Source organism: Zonotrichia leucophrys, chromosome 3 (genome assembly GCF_028769735.1).
Source record: "Zonotrichia leucophrys gambelii isolate GWCS_2022_RI chromosome 3, RI_Zleu_2.0, whole genome shotgun sequence".
NCBI classification, from domain to species: Eukaryota; Metazoa; Chordata; class Aves; order Passeriformes; family Passerellidae; genus Zonotrichia; species Zonotrichia leucophrys.
Genome location: NC_088172.1, coordinates 38,850,127 through 38,868,063, shown reverse-complemented (window position 1 = coordinate 38,868,063; position 17,937 = coordinate 38,850,127).

The following is a 17,937-nucleotide window of genomic DNA, read 5'->3' as shown; positions in this document are numbered from 1 at the left end:
AGCCCAGCATGTGTGACCGAGAAATGGGGAGTCACTGGTGCGCGAGTGTGTGGCACAAGGAGCGAGTGACCGGGCAGGGCATGTGCATCTGTGCGTGCACGCTGGAGCGACCGCGGATTTGCGTGCGCGGGTCATTACCTGACAGCCTGCGACTCCTTTTTCTAATATTTAGAAGAAATTGTTGAAAACCACATATGTCTATGGTCTCCTAAAGCATTTTTTAGCGATACTATAACACATTATAAACTCAGTGTTGCCATACTCCGTAGTCTGAGGAAAGGTTCGCGACTGACCAAAGAAAGAACAGAAAATCCCGTCTTCCCCGAAGAGCCTACGGTACTCGCACTACATGGGACAGGCAGCAGCAGATGGCCGGGGACAGATGAATGAGTCCCTACTAGGAGACAGTGAGACAGTATCGGACGGCATAATAGGCAGTGGGCTCTGTCCACCAGCGGAGTGAGTCACTGAGCCAGTGAGTCATTGCCAAGGCAGCTGGACGTGAATCATTCCCTAGGTAGCTGGTTGCCGCTGTACGCTCCCATGGCACAGCCTTAATAGCTGGCAGAGAACCATGTTCTCCAGTGCTGGGGCTTCACTGGCTTTTATTAACTGAGTGTGAGTTGTGACAACTCTAAATAAAAAGGGTTTTCCTTTCTCAGCCGTTTGTCTGTACCTCCATGCTGCCTCCTTCCTTGTGCCAGTACGAGCACTTGCATGGCTGTGCAGTGGACTGCATCAAGTGTAATGCTGACTACTTAGTTTTAATGATGGTTAATAGTTTTTAATTGTGATCAGCTTTAATTGGCATCAGTTTCCCAAGGCAGTTTGTGTCCCAGCTACATAGATGCTTGTATTGGTATAAATAAGAAGCTGTGCTTGGGCATGCACATGAAATTATGGATGGGGAGTGCAGGACCACTAGTTTCAGTAGTCACAATGGATTAAATCTGCTTAAAGTGCTAATAGCACTACATCTGAGAGTTTGTGGATTTAGTCCAGCCATATTCCACATTTACTTTTAATACCAGTCTACCATCCTTCTTGCTAGATGTGTAGTACTAGTTCCTAATTCTGTCTTCTATTGATTTAATGTCCTCTCTAGTTTTCAGTCAGGTGTTCGATCCTACTTGCTGTTTGCAAGTGATCTGTGTGACACTGCTCCAGCCAGATATGTCTATTTCTAGTCATGGATCCTGTCTCATATGGGGTTTCTGACTTCCTGATCTTGACTATGCTGTGGTCTCTCAGTGTTCTTGGACCACGTGCTCACAAACTTCATAATTTCCTGAAGTCTTGACAGTTCTCTTTTCTGCCCCCTCAATTTGTTCTTTTTCTCACTTTTCCAGTTCAGGACTTGGCACTTGCTACCAGACAGACTTCACTACAGTCAGAGTGGCCCTAACCCAGTAGCTGTGACTGTTGTCCCTTGGTTTTAAGGCACACCAATTCCCTGTAAGAATGCTTCTGAGACATTTCAGAGGAGGATAAGATTTGAAAAAAAAAATAAGTACATTCTTTTTTATTTCTGGGAAGCCTCTCAGTGGGATGGATAACCTGTGAAACCACATGAAGTATTTGTTTGAAAGTTTAAAAAGGGACAATGCAGCTCAGTATCACCAGCTGACATGAGGAGGGAAGTGATCTCAACACTGAGTAAGATGGAATAGTATTTTTCCTGATGTGTTAGAAAAGTAGCAGGGTGATGTTGTATATTTGAAGCCAGATCACCTAAAAAGAGATTTGTATTAATGTTGAAGGCTGCAGGCTTTCCTTCATGGGAGTCTGGATTGCTGACAGATACACAAAAAACAGGTGGAGGAGGGAAAGGAGGGAAACAGTGAAAGCTCTTTTTTGAACTTGACTGACAACTAGACATGAACAAAGTATTGTCTGAGGGACAGGCTGAGGTTTCAGGAAGGACAGAAGGAGATTGTTTTGGATTAGGGGGAGGTTCTATGAGTCAGTGTTGGAAAGATGTTTGCTGAATTCATGTTTACAACTGAGATTACCCAGAGATAAAGGGCAGGACAGGAGCTGAAGGACCAACAGGTTTGAAAATATCCATTCAAACATGCAGCCATCCAGGGGCTGCACTAATTTAACTAGACCAGTTTTGAAATTGTTTTGATAACATTAATCAGGCATTTGAATCTGGAGGAAGAATGGCTTGGGAAGACAGGAAGGCTCAGATATCATCATATGATTGTAGACACGGGGCCAAAAATTGTTTATGATCTTGTTCCTTTGTAGTAATCTGCTGGCACAACGGGCTGTAACTGGCCAGGTACATTGCCCTGTGTGCAGAAGGAAATTCTGTGTTACAAAAAACCTGTTGTGACTATTGTTGTAACCTCTTCTTTTTTTTCAATGTTAGGTGTGTTACCAAGCCCAAGAGTCAGAGTTCAGAGTTCTGCATACTAAAACAGAGCTAAACAGAGCTTTGGGGTGGTCAAAAACAGAATGCAAGCCTGTATGGTGCTGAAGCTGCTCCCCATTTTCATTGCTATAACCAGCTGCAGAGCACAGAGCTCACAGAGTTAGTGTGAAGCTAATTTACCCATATTGGTCTTATCCATATTCTCGAAGGGGGTAAGCTTGGTGTCAGCAAATAACTATGTCCAGAATGAAAAATGAGAAAGTATGAATTTATTTTTTTTTAATGGAAAGGACAATGATGAATTCTGTTTTCTTAACCAGTCTCTTTACACTTTCCCAGTAGCACAGAGGGACTGTAGACTTGTGGAAATTTCTCCCTAGGGAATACTTCTTTTGTAGAGGTTTCCTCACTTTGAACAGCTATTTTGAGTAGCTGGAATGATCCATAGGAGGCTGTGGCAGCAATTTAGAGCAGCCAACTTACACGAGAGGCATTGCCAAGAAAAATTGAGATTCGAGTGCGGAATTAAAGCCGCCTTTACCAGCCCTCCACCCACCGGGCAGTAACGGGTCGTGCTCACTCTTTGTGAAAGAGAACATTCCTTGTTAATATTTATGTAAAAGTTATATTAATGCTAATTCTCTGCATCTCTGCTATGTCACTGTGGAAAGCAAAAACTAGTGTGCTGTGAGGAGCACACTGCCTTAGTGTCTTCCCCAACTGTTACAAAAGGAACAGGAAAACAAGTTGCTGCAGAGCCAGTGTAGGCATAGACAAGACATGACTTTCAAGGCATTTTTTCACTTCTTTTAGAAACAAAAGCACTCATCCCTACTATTGCCAACCTGGCCCTGCTCCTCCATTTCCATTTTGATTTGCTTGCCCCACTTCTCAGGTTTCTGCTTACAGAAAGGACAGCAACTGCAGCCAACTTCACAGTTCAGAGAGTCAAAGGTCTCAGAACAGAATTTCTCAGCAAATCTGGGCTGTTCTGCTACATGGTAGCAATAGAAACTGTCATAGCAAAATGCAGAAATTATTTTTCAGTAATGGGAGCTATTGTTACCTCAAAATAGTGATTTCAGCACCTAATGCTGTTATTCCCTACTGAATAGATGGATTTATTACCTAGAACCAGGAAATATCCTTCTAAATTAAATGAGGGAGGTAAATGTGAAGAATTGTCCTGTGAAACAATTTTCAGGGTGCTACTATGATTTCCTCTGCAGCTAGTTCCGATTTGACTGATAGTTGAAAGTGTAGTTCTGCCATATGATTTATCTCATGATAAATTATACTTGCTGACAAAAAAAAAAAAGAAAAAAAAAGGAAGCGTTGACAATTAAGTAGCTCTTATAAAATTTTGTATGTATGAAATTGTAAAGCAGAAATAGCATAACTTTAATACTTGGACAGTGTATGTCTTATTAAAACCATTAAATTACTTAAGCTTCTTAAGGTTCAGTTTGTAGATCCAGTTGCAAATATATTTGGCTAATGGAATAATCAATCAATTACATTTGGAAAAGATGAATTGAATGAAAAAATTAGCAATTTCAATTTTGTCCCAAGTTATACTTGCTGCTACCTAATATGTGTTCTACAGGCCTGGATATCATGGTGATAGGCCATAAAAACTTCACTGCTGAAATTAACCATCACTTTAATGATGGATGTGAAATTTGCTCCTCTCCAGCCACCAGGCAGTAGACCCATGAGCTCACACGTCAGTTCCTTTCAGAAATGAGGTGAAGAAGATGCAGGGTCTTACATTGATTTTCTTGACTTCTGTTCTGTCCTTGTTCTGAATGCTGCTTTGCCCCACACTCCTGCCGTTGTCTAAACTGACTTTGCTCCCATGGTCAGTCAATGCACTCATTAAAATCTGAGGCAAAGTATTCACTTCAGATCAGTAGTAAAGTGCAGTTTATATTTTGCCAAGATTATCTTCCATTCCTCTGCACTTCTTATTGCATAGCACTACAGTCCTTTTCTTTATTGTCTTTAGTTTACAGCAATGAAGAATCTTTTTTGTTGTTTGCTTTTCATATATTTTTGAAAGTCTAATTCAGCCTGACTTTTGGTAATTCTCACTTTGTCCTTCCTTTTCTTCATCCCTCAGATAACATTTCCTTTGTGCTTAAGCCTCTTTGCCATTTTGCAAATGTTTTGGGATTTGCTTGTGGTTATTTATTCAACTCTCTTCAGTAAAACTTTTTCTGCTTTCTTGAGACAAAGTCCACATACTTTAATCCTTTTCTATTCAAATAATTGTATTATCCTCAATATTTGAATTCCTCAATCCCTGACTTCACAAATAAGTTCTCTGGTTTCTCAAAGCTTGTCTTTGTGAAACTGAGAATATTGTTTGCTTTTGGATCTTCTGCCAAATCAATTTTTACCTTACCAAATTGTTGTTTATCTGTCAAAGTCCCCTTCTGTCATTGGTCAATGGCAATGCAATTACTATCATGCTTATATAGGTTTTCATATGCATTTGATTAATGAATGTAATACACTGAATGCAATTATGAATTTAATTCACAAAAATGTTTTAATTCACAACATAAATGTTTTATCTTTATCTATGAAGTTTGCTTAGGAATACCTTTAGATCATTTGTAGCTACATTCAATTTTTATTTGTACCTAATTTACTAAAGATATTACATTATTCAAACAAAATCTAAACCAGTTACAGCTGATCTTCAAAGTGGGACTGAAGAAAGAGAATTAGGTAATCCTGTTTTTTTCTTACTGGTATTAGTTTTTCAGTGTTCTAAAAACTTGTGTCAGCCCTTACTTTTAGGCGATTAAAAAGTATATGGAAACTGTTGCTTGAGATGTTTTGTAGTTGTGTTCCTGAAAATGAAAAGGCTCACTTAAACTTCCCTGAGAAGATTGTGTTGCTGAAAAAGAGAATTCACACATATGAGCAAAACTCCCACTTTGTCCCCTTCCCCAGTCTCCAAAAGCCCCATGTCATATCAGTCATTTGAGTCCAGTCTAAAGGAAGTCAGTACACAAGCTCAGGCCTTGCTCCTGCAAACATTTACGCATTTACCTTTTAAACTAAAGTGGAGATCAACAAAAGTAGACAAATCTAAGAAGCGATTAATGTACAGAAGTATTAGCAGGCATGACAGAATGAGAGAGCCAGGCTTCTCTTAGCTCCTCTGGAAGGAAGGAATGGTAGTTTACAATATTATCTACTGTTTTCTGTTACCAGGGTACAGAATTATCAGAACTGACCTTCAGAGAAGGGGTTCCAGGGAGGAAAATGAACTGTGCTCTTTCTCCTCATCTTTGATCTTCTTGTCAAACCAGATTTTTTTTTCCTGCTTATTTTCGCAATAGGAATTCAGGCTGCCATGTGCTTTGCCTTCTTCCCTCCATCTGCCCATGGTGAGAGACCAGTAGAAACATCACAAAGAATAAGATGTATTAGTTTAATTAATTAATTGTGTTGGCACAATTAATACTAATTAATTAATAGTAATTGATACTGATACAACCAATACTAATACTGTAGTTTAATACTGAATGAACATATAAGAGATCTTTATTAAAAGTTTATGTGTCTCATTTCCTTGATTGTTAACAGTTCATATCTAAGACCTTTTCATTATCTTCTGATAAGCAGCTCAGCTAAGAAAGGTGCAGTAGGCAAAGAGAAGACAAAAATTCTGTTTAAAAAAATCCAATCCCCAAAAGGTGATTATATTTCAAAGAAGAGATAAAGCTCCAACCTTTTAAATACTCAATCTGGGCTGCATAGAAAACTTTGTTTGAAGGAACCAGCCTGGGAAGGATGTGATGCAAACCACATGGAGGAGTTTTGCTTACACAGAGCTACAAAGATGCATCTCTTTTTTATGATCCCATATACAAGGCCTATGGTTAAAACTGAAAGGAATCTTGGGGACACAACACTGAAATGCATGTTTCTCCCAAGAGGACCTAGGTGTATCTAAAGTTCAGTTTAAAGTTATGTTCCTTTTGTTTTTGCTTATTCTGTCTTTGAGGTAAAGCAAGTTCATTTCTTCTAGACTTGATTGAGGAAAGCCAGGCTGACTCTCCTTTATGCTGGTTGCTTCTGCAGAGATTGATTGTGAGTGATTTATAATCAGCCTTCCACAGGAAAAATTTCATATGTTTATCAGAAAATTAATGAAAACATATTTATATAACTTGTAATTGCTTACATTGTTTCTAATTGCTCATTTATATAAAGAAGGGATTTACATTGGTTATATTATCATCAATTTTAATAAGCCTAAGCATAAAAAATCACCAGTTAGGTCTTAAACTAATGAGATTTATTCAAAAATAATGAGATTTCAGACATTAATAAATTGGGATTTGACCTCTGGGATATTTGTCAATGTGTACATTGAAAATTTCAAAACTCTAAAATGAAGTGAAAAGAAAACTTGAGGCTATCACGTGACTAGAAATACAAATCTTAAATTGAGACACTGAGTGATACTAATAGGATAAAAACAAAATGGCTCTTTATATGGCTTTGGGCACACCATTTCATCCAGAGCAATAAAAAACCTTTCTTATATAAAAGAGGAATAGGTACCTGATTTAATATATAATTAGCTGATTTGAAATTGAAATAATTTATTCTACTCTGTGTGACAGCATCATTTAAGTATCTCTGTAGGAGCATTCTCTGTAGACAATGCTAGAGCTAAGCTGCTGTCAGCATTTCAAAAATAAAACCTTTAAACAAAGGTTGTAACTGATTTTTGAAAGTTTCTCTAAGACAAATTGTTGAAGAGAGCATATTTCTGGATGATATAAAAAGTGATCTGGCTGTTTTGGAGACTGGCAAACAAAGCTATTACACAATGTTGTGCATAACTGGAGCTCATCATAAAGCCCAACAAGGTGCTTTCCAAAAATATCAGTTTTTCGTAACTGCAGCCTTTTTTTTCCTTTTATTTTTTTTCCCCTGTGGATCAGTAGTTCCTAATTGAGCTGGAATCTACTTTGTGTCCTTCCCTTTCATAAATATTTCTTCAGTAGTTTAATACTGCCCCTCCCTCTGTGTTTTCAAAATACTAGCTAAGGTCTAAATTGCGCAACTGTCTTTGATTGCAGCTATACCAACTGTGGTGGAAGACGTACACTGAACTTTTATACTTACTGCTCACTGCAGGTGCAGGAGCCTTTTTGTCATTTGGTCAACAGGTTATCTCTCACCAGTGATTTCAGTCTCTGTGTGCAATTATATTGTGGCATATATGCTGCCTGGTTATGAAAATACACACCTTAAGCAACACCATCAGTTTAATTATAATAATTTGATTTTTTTTAAATTTAGCATTTTGTACTTAGAACCATAGAATCATAGCATGCTTTGGGTTGGAAGGGATCTTAAAGATGATCTAGTTCCAATGCCCTGCCAGCGGCAGGGACACTTTCCACTAGAGCTGGTTACTCAGAGCCCCATCCACCCTTTGAATGTTGCATGGGGCATCCACAACTCCTCTGGACAACCTGTTCCAGTGCGTAACCACTCCCACAATAAAGAATTTATTCCTAATATCTAATCTAAGCCCTCCCTCTTTCAGTTTGAAGCCATTCCCCCTTGTCCTATCACTACAGGCCATTGTAAAAAATGCCTCTCCAGCTCTCTTGCAGACTCCTTTAGGTAGTGGAAGGTGCTGTGTCCTTGGAACCTTCTCTTTTCCAGGCTGAACAACCCCAACTCTCCCAGCATTCCTTCTCCTCCTTCTCCTTCTCCTTCTCCTTCTCCTTCTCCTTCTCCTTCTCCTTCTCCTTCTCCTTCTCCTTCTCCTTCTCCTTCTCCTTCTCCTTCTCCTTCTCCTTCTCCTTCTCCTTCTCCTTCTCCTTCTCCTTCTCCTTCTCCTTCTCCTTCTCCTTCTCCTTCTCCTTCTTTCTTCATTTTCTTCTCCTTCTCCTTGTGGCCTCCTCTGGACTCCTGAAGGTGCACATCCCTCTCATATTGGGGGGCCCCAGAGCTGGATGCAGTGCTCAAGATGGGTCTCAGGACAGCAGAGCAGAGGGGCAGAATCATCTCTCTTTACTGGCCACACTGCTTTGGATGAGCCCAGGACAGATTTGGCTCTCTGGGCTCTGAGTACACGTTTGCTCGGTCACACTGAGCTTCTCATCCACCATCACACCAAGTCCCTCTCCTCAGGACTGCTCTCACCATTCTCCACCCAGCCTATATTTGTGTTTGGGATCACCCCAGTCCAGGTGCAGGACCTTGCACTTGGCCTTGTTAAATTTAATGAGGTTTTCACAGTCCCAACTCTCGAGCCTGCCAAGGTCCCTCTGGATGACGTTCCTTCCTTCCAGAGTGTCCACTGCACCACACAGCCTGGTGTCATTGGCAAACTTGCTGAGGGTGCCCTTGATCCCAATATCTGTCACTGACAAGGATGTTAAATAAGGTGCTGGTCCCAATACCCAGTCCTGAGGACACCACTTGTCACTGCTCTCCCCTTGGACATGGAGCCATTGACTGCAGCTCTGAGTGTGGCCATCCAGCCAATTCCTTATCCACCCAGGGGTCTGTCTGTCAAATCCATGTCTGTCCTGTTCAGAGACGAGGATATCATGTGGGCCAGTATCAAAACACAACCTGATTGTACCTATTAAAAAACTTTTTTTTCTTCTCCTACATACCATCTCTTTGGTCTCCAATTCATGTATCAACAAGGGCTTCAAGGCTTTTCATCGGAAGAACTCTGCTGATTTAGATTCTCTATAACCAAATTGTGGTCCACATAAACAATGGTAGGATGTTGTACCAATTTTCTTAACTAATAGTTACCTCACGTTGTTAGGGTGCAAGAGGTTGATAACTTCAAATTAGTTCTTCAAATTGTAAACATCATATATGCAAATATATATACTTTAGGACTCTGTGATCTAAAACAAAGCATTGATTAAGACATACACTTCAATTTCTACTTTTATAAGGAAAATGGCAAGATTGAGACAGATAATCTAATAATTTATTTCTCCTTTTTCTCTTTGTATCCATGTCTGTTTTTGTCAGGAAAATAATGTAATTCAGCATGCTAACACCGTTCATTTGACAAGATCACTGAAGTGATGAATTTTTTCTGTTTCTCAGTTTAATTTTCTAGTGTAGCTGGGATACTAAACTTTCCATATTGGGTTTTACATGGGAAACTATAAAGTATTATTTATATAGAACATCAGTAAGTTCTGCCCAGGTTCTGTCTATTTTCTTTGCCTCAGTTCATTGGATCCAGATTTCTGCTTGTTTCCCTGTTGGTGCACTCTTCTCATCTGTGTTTGAGTACATTTACTTTGTGGACAGTTTTAAGACATTCATTGCTCTGTGGCCAAAAGGTTTGTGGAAAGGCTGATCAGTGTTTTCCTTTGGTCAAATGACTTTCAAGTGCTTTCTTGGCTTTCAGAAAAAACATGGATTTGAGCTCTTTGAAAGATGACAGTTTTGCTAGGAACTGTCTGAAGCAATTGCAGATGCCACCAGAAAAATGAATCTCATTTAACTTTTACATATGCAATGCAGATGTTGATAAGCAAGATGAGTCAGCCAGGGCTTCCCTTGGTGGTCAGTGTAGCAGAACAGGTAGGTTTAGGGCATGAATCACCCAACATATTTTAGACAAGGATTCATTAAATTTTCTAGGTACACCAAAGGATCTACTTGTTCTACTGGAAAAGTAAGTGGAGGTGTGGCAGTGAAACTATATGTCCAGTCTGGGAAGAGTGAGCAGAGAAATGAACCATCTATGCAGGCATAGCAACAGTTTTATTACTTATTTTCAGGAACCCTATAAACTGTGTTATAATAAATCATAGTCTATGGAATAATTTATTTTATTAGTATGATTTATTTACACTGCTAAGAATTTTGCACATAGACTGGATGAAAAACTGTGCATAAAAGTCATGCCTTGCTGTTTCAGGGATTGAAAGACAGATGCATTTTTACTGGAGAGAAAATATTAAAAAGTTTCTTAGAAAAATTTTTTTAAATGGTAAGAAAGACCCCTGCTGAACATTGACCTGAGACCATTTGTCTTCCATCTTTACTGCACCGGCACTGGAATTTGCATTATCTAACTTAGGATGTCTGCAGTTCTGATGTCTGCACCTGACTCGGAGTCAAAGCAGAGGTGGTAACAGACAAGCCCAGGGTTTACAGATGTGGCTCCATGAAAATCTCTGCTGTCAGCCTGCAACAGCTGACACTGCAACACCAGAGTTACACTCATGCTCAGCCTGACACAACCCAGCCTCACCAAGTGTGATTGTGCTGGGTGGAGCCACACCAAAAGGTGATGTCACCCTGTGCTAACTTGCACTGCACTCCTCTGTGCAGAATTTTTCCATTCAAGGCATTAGGATCAGTTTCACACATTTCTTCTGTTGCACAGTTTTTATTTTCTCTTTCTATTTAACAAAAATCCATACTTTGCAACTTTCATCAGCACAAAGTCTGTAAAAGGTGATATACCTTGCATTTCTCATCTGCATATCTTTCATATACATGGAACTTAACCAAGTCCTTCTAAAATGATGACTCATGATAGGAAAATAATGATTTAATTTTGAGGAGCTGGAAATAATAACACTATGGAAAAATATTTCTGGGCCTAAAAATCACTGCACCAGGAGGTGAAACTGTTTTGCAGGTCTTGTGTGACTAGCACTGCATGAAGAAATTCAGAGTGAAGAAAGCCACATAAATGAAATTGCATGCTGAAGAGCTGCTGGCCTTGGTCTTCTTCAAAGAGACACCAAAGTGAGAGCCACTCTGATGACAGATAAGCAAATAGCATTCATGCTCTAGAAGTTAGCAAGCCAGACAGTAGGCAATCAATTGGGCTGGAAAATCCACAGTGAACACAGTTGTTGTGCAGGTCTGCAAGATTATCAAGCATCTCCTACTTTCTTGAGATTATGAATCAGGGTGGTGCCTGGGGAGCAGAGGAATCTGAAGCGGGGGATGATGGGGTTGTGGTAGGGAAATAGGTTGGGCACATCCTGAGTCTGCATCCTCTGAGTACAAATGGGCATATTTATCCATGATGTAAACCTTGGCTGATCAAGGAAGATCTACAACACTCACAGGAAACATTTTTCTCTGACTGTTTTTTATTGAAGGGTGGATAGTGAAACTTGGCCTTTTCTTCCCAAATGCACAAACCAAAAAGAAGAGATCCAACTTTTGGTTTAGCAAATGCAATATGAATGTGGTTGATTTTAAAATTCAGAAGCCACACACTCTATTAAGCCTGGTCTGAATGAAATAAGCATGCCATTGTGACTGCTGTGTACTTTTAGTTCAGGTTTTGTGAGGCCTGCTTTAAGCAATAGGAAAAGCATGGTAGTAGATCGGTAAGTTGAGTAGGCAAACATCTGGTCAGTTTCTATGGCATTGTTTGGTTAAGGGAAACACAGGATCCCTTCAGAATTGTGTTCTCAGGAGGGTTATTTGCTGATAGTCAGTTTTCCCATTATTGACCTTGGAAACAATAATCGGTTTCAAATTAACTACATTCATTACTGAATTCTTCTTGGTTTGAGGTCAGAGTCCAGAGGCTAGAGGAGGGTTTGGAAATATCCAGGAGTACAGAACACACTTTGGAAGCAAAGAGAACATGCAGCACCCATGCAGGCTACTTCTGGGGAATGCTCCTTTTGCTGCCACCTACACGATCTCAGTGCACACATCTAGGAAGGGATCTGCAGAACAAAAGACCTTCCAAACCAAAATACTGATGTGTATCCACTCGCTGCTTGGCCAGAACAGTCTCTCTGAATTCCCTCCCCCTCCCTTCCAGCCCTTAGAAAAGGGATATATCACTCCAGGCCCTGCTCTTTTCGAGATGCCAGGGAGTGTGGTGCCAGAGGACGAGCTTGGGCTCGATCATCTCAGAGGCCTTTTCCAATCAAATTGATGCTGTGTGATTCCGTGACAAGTAAAGGACAAGACAGACGGGGCTGCCTGGAGTTAGAGGCCAAGTGCATGGCTGGTAAGGGCAGCTAGGGTTGAGGAGGGGGCTGTGAGTCAGACCTGAGGACCAGGGTGTGTTACAAGAACGTGTGGCCAAGCTTGTGTTGTACCAGGATGTGTGGTCAAGCTTTAAATGAAAGTGTTTGTAAAGAAAGGTCTGTTTTCCACTCAGCATTGTCATTACACAGCAAAGCTATTCTTATGCTAAACGAAACTGCTGGGGTTTGGTTGCTGCTAACATTAGGATACGGGCACTCTGCACACCGGGAATGCACTCTGCAGTTTTCCATGCTCGGGGAAAAAAAGCTGAACTGGTATGGTAGAACACCTTCACAGGAAGTTCATTTCGCAATTTAAATATCCTTGTTGAAAGCAAGCAAATAAAGAAACAATGAGCAAGTATGTATGTGATCAAGAATTCCTCAACACTTTTTGGCTTGATAGATGAATGGGCCCAACCTGCCTTTTCCCAGTGGGGTTTGTGTGCAGGTACTCAGTTTCGCTGGTTTCCCTGGCTGCGTAACCAGGCTGGTAAGGAACGCGGCGAGAGCTGCTGTTCTCAGGGCAGAAGGGGAATTACAGCTCTGCAGCCATGGACATTTGAGAAATTCCAAGGAGGAATTTGAGCCTGAGGGAAAGCTTGTTTCTTTTGCTCCATGACTCCTCAACTTGTCTAAAGAGCTGATTGATAACAGATGCACCTATCTGCCTTTCTGGTTTTATTGAAGCATGTTGTTTTTCTGCAACAGGATTTTCTCCTGTGATCTCCCCAGGATATTTCTCCCTTTACTGTGTATACTCATGGTCAGCATTCTTTGTGGAATAAAGAGGCTCTGGAAGTCTATTATCTCTTGTTTAACCCATTTTCTCCCTCAATCTGCATCCATCTTTTAGCAATTATGGAGAATGCAGTTTTCTAGGAGCTTCTATCAAAGGAGATTTTGTTAGAATTTCTTAGTAACAGGAAGAAGAAGGAATTTGGAAATTCCTGAAACTTCTTTCCCTGCAGGAATTCCCTTTTCAAACAGCTTGCTGGGGTAAAGGCACTGCTGCAGGGAAGCTAAATTGCTGGGGATTGCCTGTGAGTCCTATGAAAGGGGGAACTGATGTAGTGGATCTTAAAGCAGGAGGACTGGAACAGTGTAGTCAGTGTCAAACTCAGGACAGGAAGCAGTGGTTATGTCCCCAGCATTGCAATGTCCCCAGCAATGACAACGGCCCAGGTACACACAGCTGCAGGGTCCCAGCCATATGTACCAGGATGACCCAAGGGCATATCCTCATGGGGTGAAAAAAGCTTAGGAACCTAAGAAAATTATGTGGAGGGATTAAAAAGATCCAGAAGGATGAAAGGGCCATTTTTCTATAGGTAGAATATATATTCTGAGGAAATCAGATTTGTTCCCTTGTCTGCAAGCTGAAAAAAAAATCCAGCTACTACTAAAAACCTTCCTTTCTTATGCTAAGAGACAGAAGAAAAGAAAAGGCTGTTCCTTTCAAGTGAAAAAAAAAGTCAAGTTCAAGCATTCCCACAAAGGAAAAATCATACATTTTAAAGTAATATGCAGTAGGACATCCTTGAGCTCCTATCCCCTTTCCTTGATGTACTTGACTCTTTGTAAAGCTGTCTCTAATCCCACCCTGTTTCAAAAAAACCCGTGTTTCTCTCCACACTGAAGCCTGCTCTGCCTTAACCCTCTGCACTCTGCTTGCTCTTCAGAGCTGGGGGTTTTGATCCATTTCAAATATGAGCTGTTTGGGGGGATTATGTCATTCAGGCAATACAAAAGCTGAGTTTTCACATCAGTTTTGTGGTGGAAATACGGATAGAGATGACAAAAGTTAACACTTTGATTGCTATAGAGGATGTATTTGTTATAGGTTCAAGGCTGTAAATAAAAAGTCACTCAAAACTACAGCATCACTATGGAGGTTGACCAGCAGAGTTTACTCTCTGCAGTGTCCTCTCATAAGCTTGTCATGATGATATACCAATCAAAAGCAAATAGATTAAGGATCAGTAGTCAATCTGTAGGTCATAGAAAAATAAATTATGAGCCCTTCTGAGAGGCCTTGTTGTACCAGATAAACTAGATATAAAGAGCTTTGGCTTCTTAGAAATACATCCAACTTTATTAGGAACTGCAGTTATTAATGGGCTGTCACATAATAGTACAGAATGACTTGAGCAGGACTCTACCAAAATCTCTGGGTGAGCCCAGTTCAGTCAGGTGTTAAATATGATTAACTGCAGTTGCTTTGGGTGGCTTAACATTTTATTTCCAACACCCAGTTTCTTACAGTGCCATAATACACAAGGCAATCTGAAGATAATACGGCTATAGATTTTTTTAAATGACCCAAGAGCATTTAATGGAAAACATTAGTATTAAAAAGAAAGCAAGAGTATGTATGATTATTAACAATATATAAGATAATGTAATAAGCATAATACAAAAGAAGCATTCTTAGCATGAGAGTAGGGTGGTAAATTTTGCCAGATGATAATATGGGGACTACGCAAAGGTGGAAAACATTCTGAATACATGCCACACACAGCTCAGGAGCTACATTGGTTCAAAAAACTATAGAGACAACAAACTCCTTATTCTCTGTATTGTGTGCCAAATTTCTCAGACTCACAACTGGATCTGAGAAAAACCTTAAGTCGACCAGTGAGATGAAAGAGTACCTTCCTGTCAAACCCTACCTTCAGTGCAACTTCTTTCAAGCCACAAATTTGGCTTCTGAGCACTGGGTTTGTTCAGCTCTTCTGGGGTTCATGCTCCCTCCTGTACCGATTGTCTCACAGTGTGTGAGACTTTATGCAAATGACTACAAGGCATTTGTGTCTGTGCAGGACACACCTTGGACCGGTTGCTGAGCGCTCCTGCATTTTCTGCATAAGTGCAGTAGCAGTAGCAGACAGGCATCTCACTGAGGGAGTGTGAAGGCAGGGTCTGCAGGTCCTGTACAGCACAGCCACGCATTTAACTGCTTTACCTCAGGGCAGTGAGGAACATGTGTGAAATGCTCTGGACCAGGAGTTGACCTGGTGTGTTTTGAAAAAAAAAGGGATGTACCACTCCCTTATTTTTTATCAACAAGGGTGATGGTGCAAGGCTTGTCTGGCCTCTACCAGAAAAGAGAGTACAAGGATGATGAGACCTGCCTTCCCACCCACAGTACTAAACGGTCCTGATATTTTGAGCTGCTCAGCAGTTGGGAGTCATGTTTTGTCAAATCTTTTCTGAGACGGGGTGTACTTCAAGTTTGCTTTGTGTCTTGACTTTCAGTAGGAAGTGCTGTCTTTTTGCTTCAGGGGTAGTTTATCTTCAGGGTTCTTCTCAGAGGTTTCTGATTCCTGAGCTGGGAAACACACATCTTCACATCTTCCATCAAACTCTCTCTTACACAAGGTTATTCTAAAGGAAAAGCAGGGAAGGGAAGCCATAATCCCATTAACTCCAGCCAGATTGCATAATTATTATGGCTGTCAATGTGCTGTCCCAGAATTTGCCCCTACTCTGGGATACCCTTATACAATTCATTACTGGGAGATCAGCTCCTGCCACGTCTTTTTGGTACTTGCCTGTCCAAATGTTTTTATTCCAGTAATTGGAATCTTGGCTAGAAATAGTAGGTGGATTGAGGTCTTCCTGTGTGATCTTAAGTCTCATCTAAAGTTTTTTAATAATGCATCTAAGTTATTTAAATGAAGAAATTAAATGTCTTGCTTTCATATGCTGGTACTGCTATTTTTATATTAGCAGGCTATTTCTTTTTTTATATATCTACACACACACATATATATATTTTAATTACAGTGGAGCTTTCAGAATGACTTGAGCTTCAAATCCCATGACTAAGAAAGATATCTGAATTTGCTATTCTCATGCAGAAGTTGTCCCACGGGATCAAATTATGTGATTTGGATTTGTTATAAGATTACAAAGGAGAAACCTCCTGCCAGGATCAGAGTGCTGCAAAATATTTGCATTCCTAAGACATTGTGGATTGCCTAGGTGGAGCTTCTAGCAAGTATTAAGCCACTTCTGAACTCTCTAACTCTGATGCTGCCTTTGGGGAGACTGTCATTCAGTTCTTAACTCTATTAGAAATTTGGGTGGCTGACAGGCACAGCACGGGGTTACTTGCCCACCATGGGCACTGGCAAGTGCTCAAATATGCATTATTGCCTGCAGGTTTTGGTTCTCCAGATCCACTGTGCTTGTCCACAGCTTCACAACTCAGCAGGACAGTAAGTTCTGAGGACTGTGTGACTCAGGCAAAGGGAAGAGCAGACCTTTACAGCGGCATGTAAATATGCAGAAGGCATGGTGCTAAACTGCACCTGAAGGTTACACCCACAAACTGAATGCACTGATAGAAGCATCCAAGCAGGTAAGCGGCCTTGTTACCCATGTTAATGCAATCTCAGGATTAGAAAAAGGTTATAATTTTATGTGTTATGCATTGATGCATTCTATATATATTTGCATATAGCAATGAATTCTGACTAGGTTTCTTAAGGAAGATACTTTTGAAATAAGGGGTATAATTTTGAAACATATTGTGTAATAAATAAAATGTTGTGATTGAAGGAATTTAATATCAGAAACTATCAATTTATTCTGCTGTTTTACTTGGTTTCAAGTTGTAGCCTTTCAAATTGCCACCAAAGGGTATTCAGGTGACCTGGCTCCAGCTGGGGGCTATAAGCACCCCTCAGTGTGGCACATTCCATGTCACACAGCATGGGAACAACATAATAACTTACAGCCTGACCCTCCCAGCTATCCTGCAGCTTCACTTGGCCCTGCTCAGTAGTTTTTATTTTCCTTTTGTTTTATTTGGCTAATAAAGGCATCCTAAAACTACTTAAAAATTGTACTATTTTACATTGCAGTGCAATTAGACAATATTAAATTAAAATGACCTTATGAGATGATAGATAAAGATGTTAATTTTGTATGTTTATATATTTGGCCAGGATGAAACACTACTTCATGCTGTAGATGATGATAAAAATGCTTATTGTATTAGAGAGGCATTTATAGGAATATCCCATCAGTGAAAAAAAAACCCTTTAGAATGCTATAAATATGCTTGCACAGGGGGGTTACCTGCTTAGCATTATTGATTTTTCCAATCAATAGAGCAAGTATATTACACAAGGCTGCATGCAGTCAAGGCTTTAGCATGGTTTAGGTCTGTTTACACTGGTTTAGCTGTCAGCAGGGCTGCAGATGGATGTTTCCTTCCCAACACAGCTGGAACTGATGGAGATGCAGCACCTGGCTGCTTGTCACCATCCTGCAGCAGGTTACTGCACCCACACCTGTTGTGTAGGTTCTCCTTGGCTCACCCCCTTGGATACTTCCATGGAGGTTGCCTGCCAGCCTTGCTGGCACCAGGGACCTGTTTGGGGTCAGTCTGGCAGAACTGTGGTGGTCAGTGATAAAGGGTTGGGGAGAAATAATGACTGTGAATGGAGCAAGTGTTTGCAAACTGAATTTGTGCTTCTGGTGTAAATGTATAGTCATAAAGCAAAC